Below are 24,464 nucleotides of genomic sequence, written 5' to 3'. Positions count from 1 at the left end.
TTGTTACTATCTAAATGTGGCTGACCTTCTCTGGTGTATATGATATTGTGTTACTAAGAAATAGAACACAATAAATTATCTCAGGGAAAATGCCATGTCTATGGCAAGTCTAGACCCACACTCATGGAAATTCAAATGATTCAAGACTAACACAGAGCAATACGAAAAAGCCATAGAAGAGATGCCGCAAGGCAGTGTGTGATGAAGTGCAGAAGAAACATATATATCTAGCTATACAGATCGTTTCAAACATCCAGAGGAATAGTAAAACCTTGTGCCAGGATTACTAACACACGTGCTTGCAACAGGACGATTCCTTCTCTATAATTCATTGCGCCCTGTCAGGACCTAAACCAAATGTCAAAGATTGGAATAGTGACATTTACACTGTTTTAATTACCCAGCAAGATTGGTGTTTGTGGACTTGTTAAGCAGTTCCCAAACAAAGCAATGAAATTTAATGGTTTTGCTGTGCAAAAACAAAATTTACCTCCTTCTTTCTTTCTTTTGGTGGAATGGGGGGGGGGGAGCAGTGGGGACAAATTTTTCCTGGCGTAATTGAGACAAATTCCTTGAAGTTTTGGTACAATGAAAATTTAAAACATGAGCTGTTTCTACCTTTTTAGCTTCATGTAACATTGTTTTTTTCACTACAGATCCCAAATGCCAGAGATTCAAAGCAACAAGTCAAGCTATATTTTTGGAAAGTTTTTCATATTTTCTTAAGATTTCTGAAAAACAAAACCCAGAAAATTTAGAAATAGAGAATATTGAAGAAACACGCAGATAATCTCACATAATTCCACCACACAACTACTGATTATCTTGATGTGTTTCTTTATACATTTTTACCCCTGTACTTATTTACATAGTTGTAATTCTAGTGTATTCATAAATTTGTATCCTGCTTTTTATATGTAAATGTTTATCAGTCACACCTTTCTATATCTTCCACATTTTGCTGGGAGAGTCCATTAAGTGAACATACCTTAATTTCTAAGCTGTGTAACTAAATCACTTTTAGAATAAGGAAATGAATAAATAAAACAAAATATATAAGTTAAATAACATTACTCTTTCCCCTAACATTGAACCCTTGGCAAGGCCTCCTATCTGGGAGTTGAGAGTTCTGTCTCTGGAGTCTGACCTGATTTAAATCTCAGTTCTGCTACTTGCTAGCTGTGTGACTTTGGACAAGTTACTTAACCTCTCTGAGCTTTAGTTTCTTCACCTACACAATGTGGATAATGGCGGTGCTTACTCAATGGAATGGGATAATGTGCACTGAAATACCGCAGACCTGTCACATTGTGAACTCTTAATGAAAGCCAGCCATCATTGCTATTATGATGATGATCATCATTATTGTTTAAACTTCCATGTACTTCCAAACATGATTTTGGTGGAATGAGCACTGAATTAGAAATCCGAAAGGTTGAGCTTGGCCAGGCATGGTGCCTCACGCCTGTAATCCCAGCACTTTGGGAGGCCAACGCCGGTCGATCACTTGAGCTCAGGAGTTTGAGACCAGCCCTGGGCAATATGGTGGAACCATACCACTACAAATAAAATGAAAAAATTAGCCAGGTGTGATGGTTTGTGCCTGTAGTTCCAGCTACTTGGGAGGCTGAAGTGGGAGAATTGCTTTAGCCCAGAAGGTCGAGGCTGCAGTGAGCTGAGATCACACCACTGGACTCCAACCTGGGCAACAGAGTAAGACCTTGTCTCTTCTCTTCCAAATATATAGACATATGAAAGGTTGAGCTCTAGACCTGGTGAGCCACGTACTTGTTCCTAGTGTCCTTACCTATAAAATGGAGTGTTAAATACCTGTCTTGTCTCTTTTAAAAATAACTGTGACAAAGGGAAAAAGCTATGTAAATCCAAGACCTCATGCACATAAGCATGATCTGAGAGGCACAGTCCGGTGCTTTGTGGCTGGCATTCTCCATGCTGCAGGAGAGCCAGGGGGCCGGGTAGGGGCGGTTTCTGACACCTCTCTGATGACCAGGTCTCATTACAGAGCCAGCTTTGCTCCTTAGAACAATGCCTTCAGAACACAATACTATGCAAAGGTCGGCAAAGGCGTTCCTGCACATGCTGGGTATCTCTTCTTTCCTTTCCTTTCCCTTGCCTGGTCAGCAAAGGCGTTCCCGCCGCATGCTGGGTGTCTTCTTTCCTTTCCTTTCCCTTGCCTGTTCACAGAAGGCTCGGAGCCACATGGTTCTGCTGTGTTAAGGAAATCCGTACCTCAGGAGTTTTTTTTTTTTCCTTTTGCTGTATTCATTTATTTTAGGTAGTCCATCAACGCCATTTGCACTGCTCAGGTTAGAAGTTGTCAGCATTTCCCACTTAGGCTGCTATTTCCAGGGAATGATGATTTGATTGTAACATTTGTTCCAGGCAGCAACCGGCCAAGGAGAGGTCTTAGCTCAAAAGCACCTTCCACCTACTTAAAAGCAACAGCCACCGCAGCATACTCCTTATGTGACCAATTTAAAATGATGGAAATCAACAACAACAAAACCTCTGATATTTTGAGTTCTGGAGGACAGAAAGGGTTGTTTTGACAGTGGTGTGAAGTTTATGACTGTGGGTCATCAAGAGTTCATTGTCTGCCATTCTGGCCTGGGCGTGGTTGCAGGAGCTGCCAAAACGTCACTGAGCGCAAATGTGAGCCAGGTGCCTCCTCTGGGGCGGACCGGTTTGTAGGCGTTGCCTCCTCCTTGCCCTTTCTCTTCCTCTCCTGTCTCCTCTCTTCACAGCTGGAAGACGGAATAGGTGGAGAGAGGAGGTCACAATCAGCTCTCTCCTTTTTGGGAGTTTGCCCAGTGAGGAGAGCAGGCTTGGCAGCAGCAAGAGAGAGAGAAGGAGACACATTATTATAACAGGCTGACCCTCCACATTGCACATCATTACACTTATCACCTGAGAAGCCTGTTAGGCATGCGGCGAATGATTGATGTTGCGGAGCTCATTCCTTCAAGTGCTATTTATTGAGCGCCTACTAGGCTTCTTGTGTTTTGTGTCTTGCTGGGTACATGAAGTTGAACAAAAACATGCTGTCTCTTCTCAGAGAACCGCAGCTAATGTGAAGACAGTCAAAAGTGAATGTGCAATTACACACCAGGCTTAGGATTCCAAGGAGGTGCCAGACGGGGATACGAGGGGCATAATTCGGATCGTCAGGATAGAGAAGCCCTCTCAGATGAAGTGGTGTTTACCTGGAGAAAGGAAGGCGGAGTCAGAGGCTTGGGGAGTGCCTGAAGTATGTGCTTGGGCCATGTACCAGGTGTCTTGAATTTTGTCTGAGCCAGCATACAGTTGGATGTGAGCATCAGAGAGCTCTTCAAACAGGCTTAAACTGGAAGGGAGTTTTGTTAAAAAGGGGAGGGGGGAGATTTGCTCGAACCCATGGGTAGAAAGCCTGGCTAGAGCTCACAGGGAGTGGACTGGGAAATGAGTGGCTTCGCCGCTTCTCCTTCTGGAAGCGATATGACCAACTGCGTTTTGAGTAGGAATAGGAGTAACCTGGTGCTGATGGGGAGCCATCTAGGCCTGGGTGGCAGCCTACGGGAAGAGTCAAGGCAACAGGACCCTGTGCGGGAACTCTAAGGACTTAGCATGGTTGTTGAGCTGGAGTCTAGGATGCCTGTGTAATAAGCCGAGGAAGCGGGTGATAGTGGAGTGAAGCTGCAGGAAGGTTAGCAGGGGCCACATCATAAAATGCCTGTATGCTCAGCTGAGGTGTTTGCTCTTGGCCCTGAAGGTTAAAGAGTCCATGAAGGAAAGTGAAATAATCTGGTGAAGATTGCATGTGGAGGATGAAGGGCGGCTGGAGGCAGGGAGACCCAGGAAGAGGCCCTTCTCCATCAGGGTTTGAGACGAGCATCTGCTATTTGTTTGAGCCACCCGGCATCAGGATGCACTTCTTGTTTATTTGGGGGGATTTCTCACTTCATGAGTATTGATGTGGGATAAAGACGGCCTCCCCTGCTAGAAGCTGCAAAGATAAACATTCACTTTCTCAGCCTCCCTCATAGCTGGGACACAGCCATGTAACCTTAGCTTGGCCAATCAGAAGGTCCTATGTGACGTTTTAATTACTCTCTCTCTTCTCCTCTTCTTCTCTTTCCTCTTCCTTCTCTTCCTCTTCCTCCTCCTTCTTCTTCTCCTTTTGCCCTTCTTCTTTCTCTTACCCCACCTCTTCCCCTCCACTTCCTCCTCCTCCCTCTTCTCCTTCCTCTTCTCTCTATCCCTCCCTATCCCTCTCTCTCTCCTTCTCCCTCTTCCTCTTTCTCTTTCCCTCCTTCCCTTGCACTCCAGCTCTCTCTTCCTCCCTGTGTTTCCCTTTCTCTCTCTTTTGCGCAGTGGAGGCTGCAGACACTGAGAATGCAGTAGTGCAGGCTGTAGTATCCATGCATATGGTGGTGGCTGCTGTTTCTTCTGTTTCTGATCAGGCCTTCACCCTGGAGTTGGTCATCCTTTACCAAATCTTATCCTCAAGCTCATTCTCTAATACTCCAGTGTCGACTGTGAAATGGTCAATAATCTTATTTATTTATTTATTTCTAAAGATGAGGGCTTGCTATGTTGCCCAGGCTGGTCTCGAGCACCTAGCCTTGCCTACTTATGTGCCAGGACAGCAGGCCTGAGCCACTGCGCCTCCCCAATAATATTAGTTTTAGACTTAATTTAATTCTGTATACATTTATAGGAAGTCATAAAGATAATACAGGGAGGTTCAATGTACTCCTCACCCAGTTTCCCCCAATGGCTACTTTTCAGATGACTGTAGTAAAAACTAGAGAATGGATGTTGGTAAATATGTGTGCATAGTTTTATGTCATCTTATCGCATGTGTAAATTCATGTATTCACCACCACAATCAAGACACCTAACTCTTTGGAGCGCTTCTCACTCCTAAATGGTCATTCTCCCGGCCCCAACCCTCCATTCCCAGCTCATTACAGCCACGAATCTGTTTTCCATTTCTACTATTTTATCATTTTGAGGATGTTTTTTCAGTTGCCATCATACAGCATGTGTTCTTTGGAGAACGACTTTACTTTTTACTTTGAGTAATGCTCTTAAGATCCATCCTAAGTGTTGTCTGTAACAATACTTTATTCCTTTTCATTACTGAGTAGCATTTCATTGTATAGATGTAGATGTACCACAGTTTCTTTAACCATTTACCTATTGAGGGATACTTTTGTTGTCTCCCATTTTTGGCTATTGCAAATAGTGCTGCTATGAACAATCATGTTCAGGCTTTTGTGTAGTTATGGGTTTTCATAACTCCAGGGTAAATGTCCAACTGTGCAATTACTGGTCACACGGTAAGTATAGGCTTCGTTTTTCCTATTTTTTTGTTTTTTGAAACTGCTGAACTATTTTCTAGAGTGGATGTGCCATTTTACATACCCATCTGCAATGCATTAGAAATCCAATTTCTCTGCATCTTTCCCTGCATTTGGTATTGTCACTGTCTTTTATTTTATCTCTTGTAATAGGTGCACAGTGATAGCTCACTGTGGTCTTCATTTGTATTTCTCTAACAGCTGGTGAGGTTGAACATCTTTTCATGTGCTTATTTGCCATCCATATATTGTCTTCATGGCTGTTGCCCATTGTCTAATTGAATTGTTTTTCTTTTAATGACGAGTATTGAAAGTTCTTTGTATATTCTAGAAATGAGATCTCTGTCAGATATGTGGTTTGCCAATATTTTCTCCCAGTCAGTAACTTGTCTTTTACCTCTTAATAAGGTCGTTTTAGGCAGAATCTCTAAATTTTGATGAAGTTCAATTTATTTTTTATTTTATGGGTTGTTCTTTTGGTATAATAGCTAAGAACTCTCCACAAAGTCCTAGATATCAAACGTTTTTTCCTATAATATTTTCTAATATTTTCCTATAATATTTCCTATAAAATTTTCACATTTTACATTTAAATAAATGTATAATTCATTGAGTTAACTTTGTATAAGTTGTGAAGTTTAAGTCAAAGTTCTTGGTTTTTTTATTTTTATTTTTATTTTTTTATTTTTATTTTTGAGACAGAGTCTCGCTCTGTTGCCAGGCTGTGGCGCGATCTTGGCTCACTGCAACCTCCGCCTACCAGGTTCAAGCGATTCTCCTGCCTCAGCCTCCTGAATAGCTGGGACTACAGGTGCGCACCACCACACCCAGCTAATTTTTTGTATTTTTAGTAGAGATGGGATTTCACCATGTTGACCAGGATGGTCTTGATCTCTTGACCTTGTGATCCTCCCACCTCAGCCTCCCAAAGTGCAATTTTTTTTAAATCTGTGAATATCCGATTGCCCTACTACCATTTGTTGAAAAGACTATATACTGCCTCAATTAAATTGCTTTTGCATCTTTGTCAAAAATCAAATTTACATATGTAGAATTGTTCATAGTATTGCCTCATTGTCTTTTTCATGACTGCAGGATCTGTGGTAACATACCAGGCCTCATTTCTGACTTTATTAACTTGTGTCTTCTCTTTTTCTTTGGCAGTCTTACTTGAGATTTGTTAGTGATATTGATCTTTCCAAACAGTTAGATTTGTTTCATTGATTTTCTCTATTGTTTTTCTGTTTTCAATTTCATTGATTTCTGTTCCTCATTATTTCTTTATTTCAGTTGCTTTTGGTTTATTTTGTTCATTCGTTGTTCTAGTTTCTTGAAGTGGGAGCTCAGGTTATTGATTTGAGGCTTTTTCTTCGTATAACACTAAGCATCTAGTGTTATAAATTTCCTTCTCAGCACTGCTTCAGCTATGTTCCATAGACAATTTGTTCAACATATGAACAAAATTCGTACATTGAAGTCCTAACTCTTAGTACCTCAAACTGTGACTATATTTGGAGATCAGGTCTTTAAAGAGAAAATAAAGTTACATTAAAATTATTAGTGTGGGCCCCAAACCAATACTGAGGCACTTATACGAAGAGAATATTAGAACACACATAAGTACGGAGGGAGGACCACGTGAAGCACAGGGAGAAGGTGGCCAACTATAAGCCAAAGAGACTGGCTACAAAAGAAATCGACCATGCCAACACCTTGATTTCAGACTTTTAGCCTCCAGAATGGTGAGAAAATAAATTCTGTTATTTAAACCATCCAGTTTCTGGTACTTTGCTATGACAGTCCTAGCAAACTAATATAACCATGTTTTAAGATTTCCTTTTTTCTCGTGATCCACCTGCCTTGGTCTCCCAAAGTGCTGGGATTATAGGCATGAGCCACTGTGGCTAGCCTGGCCAACATGGTGAAACCCTGTCTCTACTAAAAACACAAAAATTAGCTGGGCATAGTGGTGCTCACCTGTAACCCCAGCTACTCTGAAGGCTAAGGCAGGAGAACTGCTGGAACCCTGGAGGCGGAGGTTGCAGTGAGCCGAGATTGCACCACTGTACTCTAGCGTGGGAGACAGAGCTAAATTCTGTCTCAAAAAAAAAAAAAAAAATTCCTTTTTATCTTTGTGTTACTGATTTCTAGTTTTATTTCATTGTGGTCAGAGAACATAATGATGTCAATTATTTTAAACGTGTTGAGGGTTTTTTTTTATGGCTCAGGTTATGGTCTACCTTGAGATATGTTCTGTGAAAACTTGAAAATAACACACATTTTGCTGTTTTGAGTTGAATGTTCTATAAATAATCATTAGACCTGATGGCTTGATGGTATTGAGTTCTTCTACAATCTTGCTGATTTTCTGTTTCATTCCAATTAATTTTTGAGAGAGATGTGTTGAAGTCCTCAATTATAATTGTGGATGTGTCCATTTCTCTTTTCAATGCTACCAGTTCAATATATCAGTATCATATACTTTGCAGCTTTATTGTTTGGTACATACACATTTAGGATTGCTATGTATTTATCACTATGTAATGTCCTTCTCTGTCCTTGGAAAATTTATTTGCCCTAAAGTATAGTTTATCTGATAACCACTCCTGCATTCTTTGGATTAATACTCACATGGAACACTTTTTCCATGTTGTACTGCCAATTTATGTATATCAATATAGTTGAAGTGGAATTTTTGTGTGTATATATAATGTATGCATATAGTTCTCTTACTTTTTTATCCACTCTTTCATTCTCCATCTTTTAATTGGTATATTTAGAACACTTACATTTAATGTAATTACTGACATTTTAAGGCTTAAGTCTGCCTTTTGATTTGTTTGTTTTCTGTTTTTTTCTTGTTTGTCTATTTTATTTTTCTTGCCTTCCTTTGGATTACTTAAACATTTTAGAATTTTATTTTCATTTATCCATAATATTTTGGGTATATGTTTTGTGTAGCTTTTAAAAAGTTGCTCTAGGGTCTACATTATATAAACATAACTTATCAAAATGTACTGGTATTGATATTTTACCAGTTGCATGAAGTATAAAATCCTTACTTACTTTTATGTCTCTTCACTTTCCTCCATTACCAATAATTCTTAAATATTTCCCCTACATACATTGAGAACCACACTAGTCTGTTACAATTTTTGCATTAAACTTCAAACATAATTTAGAAAACTTAAAGAAAGTCTATTGTATTTACACATATTTTTGCTCTTACAGTGTTCTTTCTTCTCTCTAATGTTCTAAAGTCCTTCTATTGTCATTTCTTTTCTGTTTACAGAACTTCCTTTAGCCATCTTTTTTAGGGTAGGTTGGCTAATGACCAATTCTCAGTTTTATTTCATCTGGGAATGTATTGAGTTCCCCTTTATTCCTGAAAGATATTTTCCCTGAATGTAGAATTCTGGGTTGACAGTTCTTTTCTTTCAACAACACTTGAAAAATGTGGGGCAGATGAAGTGGCTCACACCTGTAATCCCAGGAATTTGGGAGATCAAGGCAGGGGGGGATTGCTTGAGCCCAGGAGTTCGAGACCAGCCTGAACAACATAGTGAGATCCCATCTCTATAAAAATAAAAAACGATAATTTTTTTAAAAAGGAAAATTTGCCACTTCCTTCTGGCCTGTGTGGTTTCTGATGAGAAATCCATCGACATTTGAATTGTTTTTCTACTGTAGGTAATGTCATTTCCCTCTGACTGCCTTCAAAATTGCTTTTTGTCTTTAGTTTTCAGAACTTTACTCTAGGGTGTCTTACAGAGAACTTTTAAATTTTGGTTGTGGTTCACCTGCCCTCTTGAATATAAGTTTATGTCTTTTGCCAAATTGAGGACATTTTAAGCCATTATTTTTTCAAATATTTTTTCAGCCCCGCACTCTTTTTCTTCTCCTCCTGAAACTCTGATGACCCAAATATTAGATCTTTTGTTATAGTCCTGTGGAAAAGTGAGGCTTTGCTCTTTTATTATTTAGTCATTTTCTTCTCTGATATCAGGTTGGGTAATTTCTATTGTTCTTTCTTCAAGTTCCCTGATTCTTTTCTCAGTCCTCTCCATTCTGTTGTTGAGCCCACCCGCTGAGTTTTAAAATTTTAGTCATTGCCTTTTTTAGTTATAAAATTTTTATTCAGTTCTGTGGGTCTTCTATTTCTGAGACTTTCTTTTTTTTTTTTTTTTTGCCAAGTCTTAAAAAATTATTTTAAGCATGCTCGCAATTGCTTGTTGAAACATTTTTACTTTAAATTCCTTATCTAATAATTCTAACACATGCCATCTTGGTGTTGATGTCTATTGACTGCCTTTTTAAATTTACTCTGTGCTCTTCCTGATCTTCAGTATGAAGAATGATTTTTTATTGCAGTCTCAATATTTTTATTTTTATATGATACAACTCTGGATCTATGTGTAATAAATATTGGAATTTGGCAGGCCTCCTCTGACATTGCTCTGCCGAGTGAGTGAAGCGGGAGCAGACCTCATTATTGCCACCTGGGGGTGGGAGTCCAGGTTTTTCTCTGAGGGGCTCCGTGGTACTGCCGGGTGGAAGGGGCTTTTAGGCTCCTCACTAGGCCCCTGATACTTGGGAGGGGGAGGGGCACATTGTGACTTTTGCGGACACTGTGGGAGAGTGACCTTGTTACTACTGGGTGATGGTGAAAGGACGGGGAAGGGTACCTCATTATGGCTGGGTGGGGGTGAATATACAGCCTCCTGAATGGCCTCCACCAATACTGCTGGAGAGGAGTCATTACTGCCTGATGCTGAGGGAGATACACATCTTGGCTCTGTACTTGGCTTTCTCTGACACTACCCCAGGGAGGAAGTTGGGGTACCTCACTACAGTCTGGCAAGAGTGAGAGTCTAGGCTATAGGCTTTTGCAGGAAAGGTAAGTGTGGGGTTGCAGGGCTTTTCGTGTGTGTGTGTGTGTGTTTTGTGTGTGTGTGTTGTGTGTGTGTGTGTTGTGTGTGTATGTGGTGTTTAACTAGGGTGGTTATTGTCTAACATTTTCTGGTATGTTTGGTTTTCCCTGTTCTGGTCATTTGGCAAAAGAAAGCAGGTTTCCTTGGGGATGTTTTTGTCTATACTCATTGACATTTCTGGGTTTCCAATTTCTCCAGTATCCAATCTAGGGTATATGAGGCAAAATAAAGCCCATGTCAAAATAAAACCCTTATCACTGTGTCATTCCTTGGATCTCAGGTTTCCTAGACAGTCTACCTTCTTTTTTTCACCTTTTGGAGACTTCTTATGTTTATTCATATAATGTTCAGAGTTTTTAGTCATACTTGATGGGAGGAATAGGGGAAAGTATGTCTATCTTACTGAAAGTGGAGGCAATTCATCATCCTTTAACTCAACTACTTTCAACTTAATCAATCAAAGTCAGCTTCTGTTGTTTAAAACTAAGATCCTGTCTGACATAGAGTTCTTAGTAACAGAAAACCACTCACAGTAGTTTTAGTAGAGCACAACTTATTAGAGGATAGCAGACAAGCCCTAGAATTTCCTGATATTTTTTCCAGCTTTACTGAGGCAAAATTGACAAGTAAAAATTGTATATATTTAAGGTGTACAAAGTGATGTTTTTATACAGATATAAATTGTGAAATGATTACCATAATCAAGCTAATTAACACATTTATTACCTCACATAGTTACCTTTGTGTGTGTGTGTGTTTTTGTGTGTGTTGAGGACATTTAATATACACTCTCTTAGCAAATTTAAAATATACAATACAGTATTATTAACTATAGTTACCATGCTGTATATTAGATCTCTAGAGCTTGTTTATCCCAAATAACTGAAACTTTGTACCCTTTGACCAATATTTTCTCATTTCCCCCAATCTCCAGACCCTGGAAACCACTGTTCTACTCTCTGCTTCTATGAGTTTGACTCAGACTTCATATACAAGTGGTATTGTGCAATATTTGTCTTTCTGTGTCTGGCTTACTTCACTTAGCATAATGTCCTCCTGATTTATCCACATTGTTGCAAATGATGGGATTTGCTTTTTAAAAAAAGGCTAAATGATACTGCGCTTTTATGTAATGGAACTTATAGTATAAGTTCTATTATTATTGCAATGCGCCTGTATTAGTTTATTAGTTCTAAGGGTTTTTTTTTTTTTTTTTTTCTGGTGGAGTCTTTAGGGTTTAGGATACTTGATATAATCCCAATCTTCTTGAATTTACTAAGATTTGTTTTGTGACCTAATATCCTGGAGAATATCCTAATATCCTGGAGAATATTCTGTGGTCAACTGAGAAGAACGTGTGTTCTGATGCTGTTGGATAGAATGTTCTATATATAGGTCCATTTGGTCAATAATGTTGTTCAAGTCCTCTGTTTACTTATCAATTTTCTGTCTTAATAATCTTAATTAATTTCCGCCTTAATAATCTATTCATCATTAAAAGTGGGATATTGAGGTCCCCTCATATCATTGCATTATCTATTTTTCCCTTCAGCTTTGTTAATATTTGCTTTATGTACTTAGATGCTCCAATGTTGGTTGCATATATATTTATAATTGTTATATCCTCTTGATGAATTGGTTCCTTATCATTATCTAATGACCTTCTTGGTCTCTTGTGACAGTTTTTGGCTTAAAGTCCATTTTGTTTATTGTGAGTATAGCTACTACTCCTCTTTTCTGATTACCATTTACTTGGAATATTTTCACCCATTTCTTCACTTTTAGCCTAAGTGTGTCCTTAAAACTGAAATGAGTTTCTTGTAGGCAGTATACAATTAGATCCTATTTTTTTTTGTTGTTGTTGTTGTTTTTTTTTTTTTTGAGACGGAGTCTCGCTCTGCCGCCCAGGCTGGAGTGCAGTGGCCAGATCTCGGCTCACTGCAAGCTCCACATCCCGGGTTCACGCCATTCTCCTGCCTCAGCCTCCCGAGTATCTGGGACTACAGGCGCCGCCACCTCGCCCGGCTAGTTTTTTGTATTTTTAGTAGAGACGGGGTTTCACCGTGTCAGCCAGGATGGTCTCGATCTCCTGACCTCATGATCCGCCCGTCTCGGCCTCCCAAAGTGCTGGGATTACAGGCTTGAGCCGCCGCGCCCGGCCGATCCTATTTGTTAAACATATTCCATTCAGATAATCTATGCATTTTGAATGAGGAATTTAATCCATTTACATTTAAACTAATTATTGATAGGTAAGAACTTAGAATTGCCATTTTGTTAATTGTCTCTGACTGTTCTGTAGTTCCTTTCTTCCTTTCTTCCTCTCTTGCTGTCTTTCTTTCTGATATGAATAATTTTTTAAAATATTGGCATGCTTTGATTTCTTTCTTTTTATCTTTGTATAGCTATTACAGGTTTTTGCTCTGTGGTTATCATGAAGCTGATCTAAAACATCTTAAGGTTATGACTGTCTATTCTAAGCTGGTAACAACTTAACTTTTACCGTATACAAAAACTCTACACTTCAACTTTCCCTTCCCCAACATTTTATGTTATGAATGTCACAGTTTACACTTTTATGTTGTATATTTATTAACAGAATATTATAGCTGTAGTTTTTTTAGTATTTTGTCTCTTAACTTTAATACTAGAATTAGATGAGATTTACACACAGTCAATATAGTACTATAGTATTCTGCATTTGACTGTATTCTTACCTTTTCAGTGAGTTTGATCCTTCCATATGTTTCCATATTGTTAGCATTCTTTTACTTTAGCCTGGAGAACTCCCTTTACCATTTCTAGTAAAGTAGGCCTAGTGGTGATGAACTCTTTCAGCTTTTATTTGTTTGGGGACATCTTTATATTTCTTTCATTTCTAAAGGACAGCTTTTCTGGCTATAGTATTCTCAGTTGAAAGATATTTTTCTTCTTCTTCTTTTAGCACTTTGAATATATCATCCCAAATTCTCCAGGCCTGCAAGGTTTCTGTTGAGAAATCTGCTGATATCTTATGATGGTTCCTTTTAAATGACAATTTTTTTTCTCTTACTATTTTAAAAATTCTCTTATTTTGACCCTTGGGAATTTAATTATAATGTGTCGTGGTGAAGATCTCTTCATGTTTAATCTATTTGAGATTCTTTAGGATTTATGAAACTAGATGTTCATTTTCCTCTACAGACTTGAGAAGTTTTCTGTCATTATTTCTTTAAATAAGTTTTCTTCCCCTTTCTCTTTTTCTGCTCCTCTGGAATTGCCATAATGTATATGTGGGTCACTTGATGGTGTCCTGTAAGTTCTATATGACTTTTTTGCTCTTTTTAATTTTTTTTCCTTTTTGCTCCTTTGAATGGGTAATTTCAAATACCTATCTTTTAGCTTGCTGATTTTTCTCCTGCTTGATCAGGCCTGCTATTGAAGATCTCTATGGAATTTTTCAGTTCAGTAATTGTGTTCTTTACCTCTAGAATTTCCTTCATTCATATTTTAAAATTTAATTTTAATTAATTTATTTTATTATTATTATTATTTTTTTTGAGAAGGAGTTTCACTCTTGTTTCCCAGGCTGGAGTGCAATGGCGCAATCTCGGCTCACTGCAACCTCCACCTCCTGGGTTCAACTGATCCTTCTGCCTCTGCCTCCTGGAAGTAGCTGGGATTACAGGCACCTGCCACCATGTCCAGCTAATTTTTTTGTGTGTTTAGTAGAGATGGGATTTCACCATGTTGGCCAGGCTGGTCTCGAACTCCTGACCTCAGGTGAGGATCCACCTGTCTCAGCCTCCCAAAGTGCTGGAACTGCAGGCTTGACCCACTGCACTGAGCCTCCTTGGTTCATTTTTATGTTTTCTATCTTTTTGTTAAACTTCTCATTTTGTTCATGTTTTGTTTTCCTGATTTTGTTTAGTTGTCTATTTATATTCTTTTGTTGTTCACTGTACTTGAAGACAGTTATTTCGAATTCTTGGTAAGGCAGTTTGTAAATTTCCATTTCTCAGGGTTGATTACTGGTGCTTTGTTTCTTTTGTGGTATCATTTTATTATTATTAATTATTATTATTATTATTCAAGATCTTTGTGGCTTTGCATAGGTATCTGTGTATTTGAAGAAGTAGGCAATTCTTTTAGCTTTTACAGATTGGCTTCAGCAGGGAAAGCCCTTTACCGGTCAGCCCATCCAGAGATTCTGGATGGGCCAATTTGCTGCTAGAGTGCTTGGGCTGGTTGGTCTGGTGCCTGGACCCCTTGAGTGGATGGGCCTGATGCCTGGATTCACAAGGGTCAACTTGGAGCTTGGATCCACATAGCCAGGCATGGAACCTGGGTCCAGTGGTTGGGCCTAGAGCCTGGATCCGTGAGGCTGCCCTGGAATTTGGGTCCATGGGGATTAACACAATCCTGGAGTGGGCCTCGAGACTGAGCCTGTAAGGGTGGGCCTAGGGCCCAGGTCTACAAGGACTGGGGTTCAAGGTTTGACCTGGCACTGGGGTGGGCCTGGAGCTTGACTCTATGGGTTGAGCCTGGAGCCCCGGGCCATGGGTCCAGCCTGGTACTTGGGAAAGCTTGGTACTCAGTCTACAGGGGCCAGCCTAGAGCCTGAGGCCATGAGTGCTGGCCTAGGGTGGTGGAAGATAGCCTAGTACTGGAGTGGGCCTGGAGCATGGGTCTTCAGGGATGAGCTCGGAGCCTAGGGCTATGGAGGTCCAACCAGGAGCCTGGGTCTGTAGGGGCCCAGCCCTGACCCTGAGGCCATGGGCACTGGCTTATTGCTGGGGCAATAGGGGCCTGGTGCTGGGATGGGCCTACTAAGGGGATCTGGAAATATTATAAATGAAAACCTATATTTAAAAAGCAAATGGAATTGAGTCCAAAATTTGCTGTGATATTCCTAGGGAGAAAGAAACCAGACAGAAACTTATATTTCTATAAACCAAATTGTGTCCCCTCAAAATTTACACGTGAAAACATTAGTCCCCAATGTGAATGACTTTAGAGATAGAGACTTTTTAGAAGTAATTAAGGTTAATTGAAGTCACAAGGGTAAGGCCTTGATCCTAGAGGATTAGTATCCTTATAAGAAGAGACATAAGAAAGCACTCTCTTTCCCTGTCCACCATGTGAGGACACAGAGAGAAGGAGGCCATTGGCAAACCAGGCAGTTAGCCCTTGCTAGTAACTGACCATGCAGGCATCCTGATCTTAGACTTCCAGTCTTCAGAACTATGAAAAATAAATGTGTTTTTTCAACCTCCACTCTATGGTATTTCATTATGGCAGCCTGAGTAGATGATGACATGCGTACTGTGTATCTCCAGTTATCAAGAAAGCAAACTGTTATCCAGTTCTGAGCTCTGCAAGTAACCCAACCTGCAGGTTGCTTCGATAAGAGACATTGAACAATATATTAGAATTTGATAGCAGTTTCTCAAAACACATACAGATGACCTTATAACAGTTCCTGATAAAAAGCGGGTGCCTGAAAGTTAAATCATAGTTCTTTGAAAAGATTTAGAGAACTGAGTAGTGTCACACAGGCTCTGAGCTTTTTGGTGATGGGACTTGATAAAAGATGTGTGGCAATCAGCAGTAAGGTGGACTTCCCGTTAGTTACTGGGAATTGGCATTATTCCTAGCCCATATTTTCTGTGCTATAACCCATAATATGGGACAAGCATGAGGGTACAAGTGTGGCATATGTGTGAATTTCACAAGTGCCAAATGACAGAAAGGGGATGAACATGGCTTTGGAGAAGTGTCTGATCAGGGTCACTGTATTAGTCCATTCTCACATTGCTATGAAGAAATACCTGAGGGGCCGGGCACAGTGGCTCATGCCTGTAATCCCAGCACTTCGGGAGGCTGAGGCAGGTGGATCATGAGGTCAGGAGTTTGAGACCAGCCTGGCCAACATGGTGAAACTCTGTCTCTACTAAAAATCCAAAAATTAGCCGGGCTTGGTGGTGCATGCCTGTAATCCCAGCTACTCGGGAGGCTGAGGCAGGAGAATCACTTGAACCTGGGAGGCGGAGGTTGCAGTGAGCCAAGATCTTGCCCTCCAGCCTGGGGAATAGAGTGAGACTCTGTCTAAACAACAACAACAACAACAACAAAAACAAATAAAGAAATACCTGAGAGTGGGTAATATATAAAGAAAAGAGGTTTAATTGGTTCATCCTTCCACAGGGTGTACAGGAAGCATGATGCTGTCATCTGCTCAGCTTCTAGGGGGGCCTCAGGAAACTTACAAATATGGTAGAAGGGGAAGGCGAAGCAGGCACATCTTACGTGGCTAGAGCAGAAGCAAGATGGGTGCAGGTGCTACACACTTTTAAACACCCAGATCTTGTGAGAACTCTATCATGAGAACAGCACCAAAAAGATAGTGTTAAACTATTAATGAAGGATCCAACCATATGATCCAATCACTTCCCACCAGGCCCCACCTCCAACATTGGGGATTACAATTAAACATGAGATTTGGGTGGGGACACAGATCCAAATCACATCAGTCACAAACTCAAAAATATGTTCAGGAGCCAGAGGCTGCGTATGGAGTGGCCCAGAGAGTGTATACTTGGTCAAAAGAGAGTAGCTGATCTTTCAAAAGTCAAAAGATGCCCTGCAAGAATATTGTGCATGTTGAAAGCCATCTAAGGGCAGAGTTCTGCAAGAGGATCCCGTCAATGGGTCGCACAAACTGCAAGACTATTAACTCTCAGATATTAATTATCCTATCCAAATCCTAAGTAATAATTAAAACGAAGATGGCTGCTGAGAATTTGGACTTCAGATAATGTCAAAATACTTAAGGTTCCTCAAAACAATTATTCCTTAAAGTAGTAATGACTATGTCAGGACTTTATCACAAGAGTTTGGAGGATAAATATCCTTCCCAATGCTGCAGAGTGCAGTTTTCTTTTTTCTTTTTCATTTGCTTGGGCTTGTTTCCCAACCATGTGTCCTTCAGTGGGGTTTCTAAATGGTTTAACAATAACACCCTCCGGAAGAAGTGCTTGGTCAGGATATTTGTCACTTTTTTGCAGCCATGGAAAATGCACACAGGGATTGAAAGGCCCAGTTCATGCAACATTGCTCAAAGGATTTGAGGATTCCATTACTGCACAAATCCTTTAATTAAAGCCGGTTCCTCCAGGCCCCTGTTGCCCGAACCCAATCCAGAACATCCCAGGTGACCTTGGGAGGCTTGATTAATTGACAAGTTGGCAGTGCAACCATTCCTTCTAAGATCCTAAGATATATCTGCTAAAACAAAAATGCCCCTGGACACCATTTGGTCCCGTGTTTGTGGCAGTTCTTAAAATTTATCTGCAACTTCTCCCCTGTGTGACTAATGCCTGCTGCCTTCTACTCAGTGGCTGTTGTGACCCGTCACCCTTCTTTGTGGCAAAGAACTCTTCAGCAAAGAGGTATTTTTGGAAACTCAAGAGGGCGTTTTTGCAATTTGGCAACAGGAAGTAACATTCTCTACTGGGTTCAAGTCACTGTTGATATCAAAATGACCAGATTTTTGAAAAGTATCTCTTCCTTGGCTTTTCAAAGCTTCAGCAATAAGCAATTATATCTAAGAAGCACCAACCTCTAGATTCTGCTTATCAGAAGAGTGAAGTGAAGGTAAACCGGATAACGTAGAAAAGCCAAGCATGCTACAGATGAGAGTATTTTTCCATGGAGACTCTTGAGGGTGGCTCTAAATGTCTCTTCTTTATAATTCTGGGTATTCATGCTTTATCAGCACCCTATGGATAACACCCTAGTAATACTGAGTTTTAATTCATCTTTTCAGAAACTACAGAAACAAAGGAATTCAACCAAAGGCAAACTTTTAAAACTGTCTGAAGGAGAGTGGTCCAGTGATGGGTCAGGGCATGCATATTTGAAAGAAGCAGCTTGATAAAAACTATATAATAAAGAGAGAAGAATTTGGAGCTCCCAAGGCAATCCCAGAGGAAAGAGATAAGAAGACTAGGGAGGAGAAAAGAAGGAGGAGGATGCCAGGGAGGCAGAAGTCTGTAACATTATGTTATGATTCCTCTCTGTGAGCTACACCTTCCATTCTCAGCAAAACCTATCAAATCAGATGCTCTTACAAAAGCCAAATACATTTTGGGGCCTCATGGGTTAGTCTCAAGTGGATGTCATGGGCAAAATAATGTCATCCAATGCTCACTCCAAAGTTTACTTGAATATCTGTAATATCATAAAAGGAAATGCAGATCACAAATCACATGGGAAGGAGGATAGAGCAAGGATTCTCAAGTATGGAATCTGGGCCAGGCAGTCTAAGTTTGAGTTTTGGCTCTCTCGCTTACAAGCTGTGGAATCTTGGGCATGTCGCTTAGCCTCTCTATACTTTGGTTTTCTCATCTGTAAAATGAGGATGATAATAGTACCTACTTCATAGGGTAGTGATGACAGGTAATTGCATTAATAATTGTTGTGCCCTCAAGATAGTACTAGGCACATAAGAAGAGCTACACAAATCGTTGCTAAATAAATAATACATCTTAAGATATATTTTCCTAACACTTGACCTAAAAGACCATTTCTAGTTTTCCTCTCTCTCTCTAATCAGTTTTCTACTCTTTTCTTTTACTCTCTCTTTGGAATCTCTGCATTTTCCAATGCAGTCCCCAACCTTTGATTCTCCAACTCTGTAGTACCCACATTTGCATAATAAGAGCCCACAGTGGGGTGAGAGAGGAATAAGAAAGAAAAATGCAGAGTATATCACATCCAAATTTTCCCTTTAACTCAGGATGAGGGGGTGGTAGAAGAGCTGTGAATTGGCATTTTTGGATAATATTTTCTGGTTATATTTGATGTGAGTGACTGACTGTAGAGGGAGAATCGGAGGAAGGACCTGAGTTTCACAGCAAGCAGCAGATCTGAGGCAGCATGAGAAAACATGGACTCTGCAGGTGACCTCAAGAGCCTGTAGTCACATAGGAATTCACAGAATCCTCCTCACCTTTTGACTTCCATCAGTTCTTGGAAATGTAGGAAATGTGATCCAATTTCTTTAACATTTTGAGAGATGTGAAGTCTTGCTCAGAATATAGAAAAGGGCAGAAATGGATTTCTTTTATATAAAGATACACATTTGTCAGGACCCTTAGTATAACAGAGAGATTGATGGGGAGTGGTCAAGAATTTAATCTTTTGAACAGTAAGAAGGACAATTTATTAGGTTAAGTAATGCATTTTTAAAGAGTGTTTGGTATGCATGAGATGGCACACATACAACATTCATTTCTACATGCAAAGAATCATGTGCTTATGAATGTGGAAATGAGTATATACAATATGTGGATTTAGATGAATATGTTTGGTTAGTAAGATATATGAATGATGTAGTAAAAACGTAAGACTTTACAATCTGGCGACCCACTGAATGAAGTGAGTTAAGGACACAGATGAAGACTGTGATCTTGTAGGCTAGTGGTCTCAGCCCTCTTGGCTCCCCAATAGTACGTCATGCTACTGACATTATAATGAGCAAAAACGTGCAAATAAAGTAAATGGAAAGAATGAGAGAGAACAAGTGGTTGAGCGACTAACTCAAGACATATAGGTATGAGCTTGGATTTACATGGCTACTGTTTCTCCTTCTAGCCTGATCAAGACCAAGGTAAAGAAATCAAAAGTTGGTGCCTCCCACATTGCCTTGCCCATCCTACTTGTTGAAGCGTCCCTGGACCACAGGGTGGCAGAATGTCTCCTCCTGGTGGGTTTGGAGGCTGGGTGTGAATGGCCTACAAATGTAAGCCTTGACTACTCTCCCTTACCCTGCTGCCTCCAAAGAGGGGTAGAGCATGCAGGATGGCGGGTGGACTCCAGTGACCTCTCACGTGTATTTATATTTATGTGATGGGGGTAGAATTACGCAACCAACCTTGTCTTTCTCTCACCCTCCTAGTAGAAACGCAGGCTGGTCCCATTAGCTCTTAGACAGTAAAACTTTCTTTGGTCACCTTTAGTCACAGACACAGATCAACTTGGGTAATTTAAAAGTGTTAACTCCTGGCCAGCCACAGTGGCTCATATCTGTAATCCCAGCACTTTGAGAGGCTGAGGCAGATCACCTCACGTCAGGAGTTCAAGACCAGCCTGGCCAACATAGCAAAATCCCGTTTCTGCTAAAAATACAAAAGCTAGCCAGGCAAGGTGGCAGGCACCTGTAGTCCCAGCTACTCAGCAGGCAGGAGAATCGCTTGAACCCGGGAGGCGGAGGTTACAGTGAGCCAAGATCGTGCCACCGCACTCCAGCCTGGGCGACACAGCGAGACTCCATCTCAAAAAAAAAAAAAAAGTTCACTCCCATTGGAGGTAATGATTAGCCTCATTTTTTCAGCAAGAAAATGAAAGTTGAGAGACAGTAATTGACTTAACAAAGGTCCAAGAAGTGGGAAAGCCAGCATTTAAACCCATATCTGTCTCACTCAGCAGGCCGTACTTCCCCCTCTCTACCAGGTGCCTCCAAAGAGACACCCTCACTCTCTCACCTTTCTCCCTCACCTGCTGTATCGACCCCTGAGCAAGTGATGTGTGAAAGGTTGCCAACCAGTTGCATCCTGTCCTTTTAGCATGTCCGGCGTGGGTGGTGTTCTTAGAGGCAGAACTCTGAGATCACGTGAAAAGTATCATCTACCATTCTGTCACACCAGGACAAGAGAAGAATTGTTTGCAAACAGTTTCTTAGCCTGCAGTCCATAAATAGCCTCCTGGTGGGAAGATAGGTATTTTCTTTAATTTCTTTTTTGTGCTAAATTATCTTTGTGAAAGCAATGTGCTTTTTAAATGTAAAAATATTGTTGATGTGATAGTTTCACTGCAATGAATGTAGGATGGAAAAGATGTTTCTGTATGTGGTTAGTAACAAATATAATAGTAATTACCCTGACATCCCATTGATGAGAGGAGATTCCTATTGATAGGAATGCATGACAACACACCCTATCATTGTGAATGGGCACTCCTGCCTTTGTGCACATCAGGTCTAGCTTGAGTGGAAAAATATCAATGAAAAGAGATGAGGTCCAAATTTACATATATCCATTGTTTCCATTTATATGACTGAACATGATAAGGATTCCCTACCTCTCCGAACCCCGGTGCTTCTTGTGTGGCAAAGTTAATGTTTGTCCATCGTGACATTGGACAATGCAGACATTTTTTCATGAGAAAGCTTAATTTTAAAAGGCTGGACCTATATTTAAACTTGTATTTGTCTCAACACAAAATCCTTTGGTTGAAACATCTTACACAGTTATTTATTTACCCTTCAAATAAAATCAGCCATATACAGTTGAAGAGATTTGGGGAAATCCTTGTTCTGTGGAGCTGACGTAGCTTATTTGGGACTTGAGGTAGATAAAGAAAATGGAAGCAACAGTTCTGTCAGATGGAACCAGCCATCTGGAATTATCACCATTTCTTTTAATGTGATAGCCTATGAAGATGTGTTGCTTGGAGTTGCTGCAGCTATCTTGTGACCGTGAAGGGGACATGAAGAGAATTACAGAGACGCTTACCCAGAACTTTGATGCTGCTGACCTGCTGAATTAATAGTGCGATTTTCAGACTTATTAACTGGGAAAAAAATACATTCTTAGGGTTTAAATCAATTTAGTTACATATTTTGTTGCTTTTTCTCCATCACGGTTTAAAAAACGTGGATAGAATCCTTGATTTTTCATCCTCTTTTGGACAATGCTGGTGCTCTTTGGCACAAGTCTCTCAGCAGAGACTTTGGGAGCACTGATTCTTTTGTGAGTCAGCATTTAATATCTTCAAAAGGAAAAGTCAGACTGAAAGGATATCAAAGATGATATGCATGGACCATGTCAAGCTGCATATTACCATTTCAACTTCTATTTCAAAGCAAGCACCGTCATGTTTTAAAAATTGATTTTTTTTAGCATATTTAAGATGGACTTTCTTTTCTTTTTCTTTTCTTTTCTTTTCTTTTTTTTTTTTTTTTTTTTTGAGACAGAGTTTCACTCTTGTCACCCAGGCTAGAGTACAATGGCATGAACGTGGCTCACTGCAACCTCCATCTCCCAGGTTCAAGCCATTCTCCTACTTCAGCCTCCTGAGTAGCTGGGATTACAGGCATCAGCCATCATGCCTGGCTAATTTTTGTATTTTTAGTAGAGAGGGGGGTTTCACCATGTTGGCCAGGCTGGTCTCGAACTCCTGACCTCGGGTGGTCCACCCGCCTTGGCCTCCCAAAGTGCTGGGATTACAGGCGTGAGCCACTGCACCTGGCCTAGGATAAACTTTTATTGTGCATTTTTTTCTTTCTGGAATGAACCATTAATTGCTGCATCATTGAATAAAAGTGAGAGACATGATATATTAAACCATAAGGCTGAACATTTATAAAGTAAATCCATTTCTAGTGTACTAATTTTTCCCTCTTGTGTTTTTAATGAGCATTTTTCTGGAGAAGGGTTTTATACCCTTCATCGGATCCTCAAAAAAGTTTGAGACAGAAAGAAAAAGTTCCCTTGTGGAAAGTCTACCTGATGGGCTGTTGTGTGAGAGAGTTACAGTAGCTTGTAGCCTTATCGGAAAAGAAATTTGGGTTAATGGAGGCAACGTGGCACCGTAGGTGCAAGTGTAGCTTTTAGAGTTTGACATTGCCTCTGAGAGCCTCTGTTTTCTAATGCAAAAGATGGGATCATAAGGATTCATCTCATAGGTTTAATGTGGTGTATAGTAATTCACTGAATACAAAATGATTTTATCATGTCTAATGCACTAGCATAGTCATTAGCATCTCAAGGTCATAACCAATGACCTTGAGAATCACCTGCAGGGCTAAACTATTGATGCCAATGGAGGGACCTGAGGCAAAGATAGGAAGAAAACACAGGTGAGGGTCAAGAGGTGGAAGTTAGCACAGAAGAAAAGAGCACGCCTTTGGCACTTACTCCTCTGTGACCTAGAACAAATGACCTCCTTTCTCTGAGCCTAAATGTCCTTATCTTCAAACTAGAGATCATAATGTTCACCTCATGAGGATATTGAGAAGGTTAGATAAGAAAAGGTGTGTGTGGACAGCAACTGGCCCAGTGGGGTGTTCAGGAAATGGGCTATCCCTCCCTCCTATGGTCCTCCTCCCTCCGTCTCAGTTCTGTGTTGGCTCCTAACAGGTGACCTGAACATCCATGCACAGGTGTGGGTGAATACATGGAATAGTTCCATCAGTACAGATGCACAGGGAAGTTGAGGCCTCAACAGTGGTTACATGGTAACCCCAGGCCCTGGTGGAGGCCACTCTTGTCCTGCCTTGGGCTAACCTGCCACACTCTGTGTCCCGTGGGGCAATGGTGCAGCACGAGCCCGGGAGCACTGCCCAGTATCTGAGGTTCACATTGTGAGGAAGGAGTTGGATCAAGGCGGTGGTGGTGGGAGAAAGGTGTTAGCGCTTGTGTTTGTGAAAATTGTTATTGCTGTTGTTATTTTGAGGCAGTCACATTGCCTTCCAGAAAGCTTTAGAGAACTCAGGAGGTGATAAAATAAAATTTGAAGGGAATAGCATTCAACTCATTCAACATCCTCTTGAGTCCCTCACTTCAGTTTAGTCATCCTTAGTACCCTTACCCACTTTATTATTATTTTTTTTAGCACATAAGCCTTGAAATGTAAGTATATATGTTCTACTTGTTTGTCATCTGCCTTCCTTCTAGAAGGTAAGCTTCATAATGGCAGGACTAGATCATGTTCACTGAGCGTAGAACAGTGCCTGGAGCATTGAGGATAACATAACCAAATTATTGAATAAACACAGGTCTAAATGTTTAAACAAACTATGGGTTATAGGAAAAATTGTTTTTGAGATAGGGTCTTGCTCTGTTGCTCAGGCTGGAGTGCAGTGACATGATCATGGCTCACTGCAGCCTCGACCTCCCAGGCTTAAGTGATCCTCCCACCTCAGCCTCCTGAGTAGCTGGGACCACAGGTGCACACCACCACACCTGGCTAACTTTTAAAATCTTGTAGAGATCAGGTCTTCTCATGTTGACCAAGCTGGTCTTGAACTCCTGGCCTCAAATGTTTCACCTGCCTCAGCCTCCCAAAGTGCTGAGATTACAAGTGTGAGCCACTACACCCAGCCCGTATAGAAAATAATTTTAATTGC

General features: G+C 40.6%; 1 protein-coding gene across 6 annotated transcripts in view; it reads left to right on the top strand.

Annotated features, from left to right (window-relative positions):
- The window catches only part of SOD3 (superoxide dismutase 3), a 948,116-nt gene that overhangs the window by 848,535 nt on the left and 75,117 nt on the right, over positions 1-24,464 (top strand). Inside the window, exon 1 of one of the 6 annotated variants that reach the window (XM_050790711.1) lies at positions 8,879-8,882. The exons of 4 other annotated variants lie outside the window; for them this stretch is intronic. The gene's annotated coding sequence lies outside the window, so the exon portion shown is untranslated. Of the gene's footprint in view, positions 1-8,878; positions 8,883-22,476; positions 22,481-24,464 lie in introns of those variants that run through there. One more of the 6 variants, XM_050790714.1, reaches the window with a different exon arrangement.

This window comes from Macaca thibetana, chromosome 5 (genome assembly GCF_024542745.1).
Source record: "Macaca thibetana thibetana isolate TM-01 chromosome 5, ASM2454274v1, whole genome shotgun sequence".
Taxonomy (NCBI): domain Eukaryota; kingdom Metazoa; phylum Chordata; class Mammalia; order Primates; family Cercopithecidae; genus Macaca; species Macaca thibetana.
Note: the sequence above shows the minus strand (reverse complement) of the source record. Positions and strands in the feature narration are given on the sequence as shown.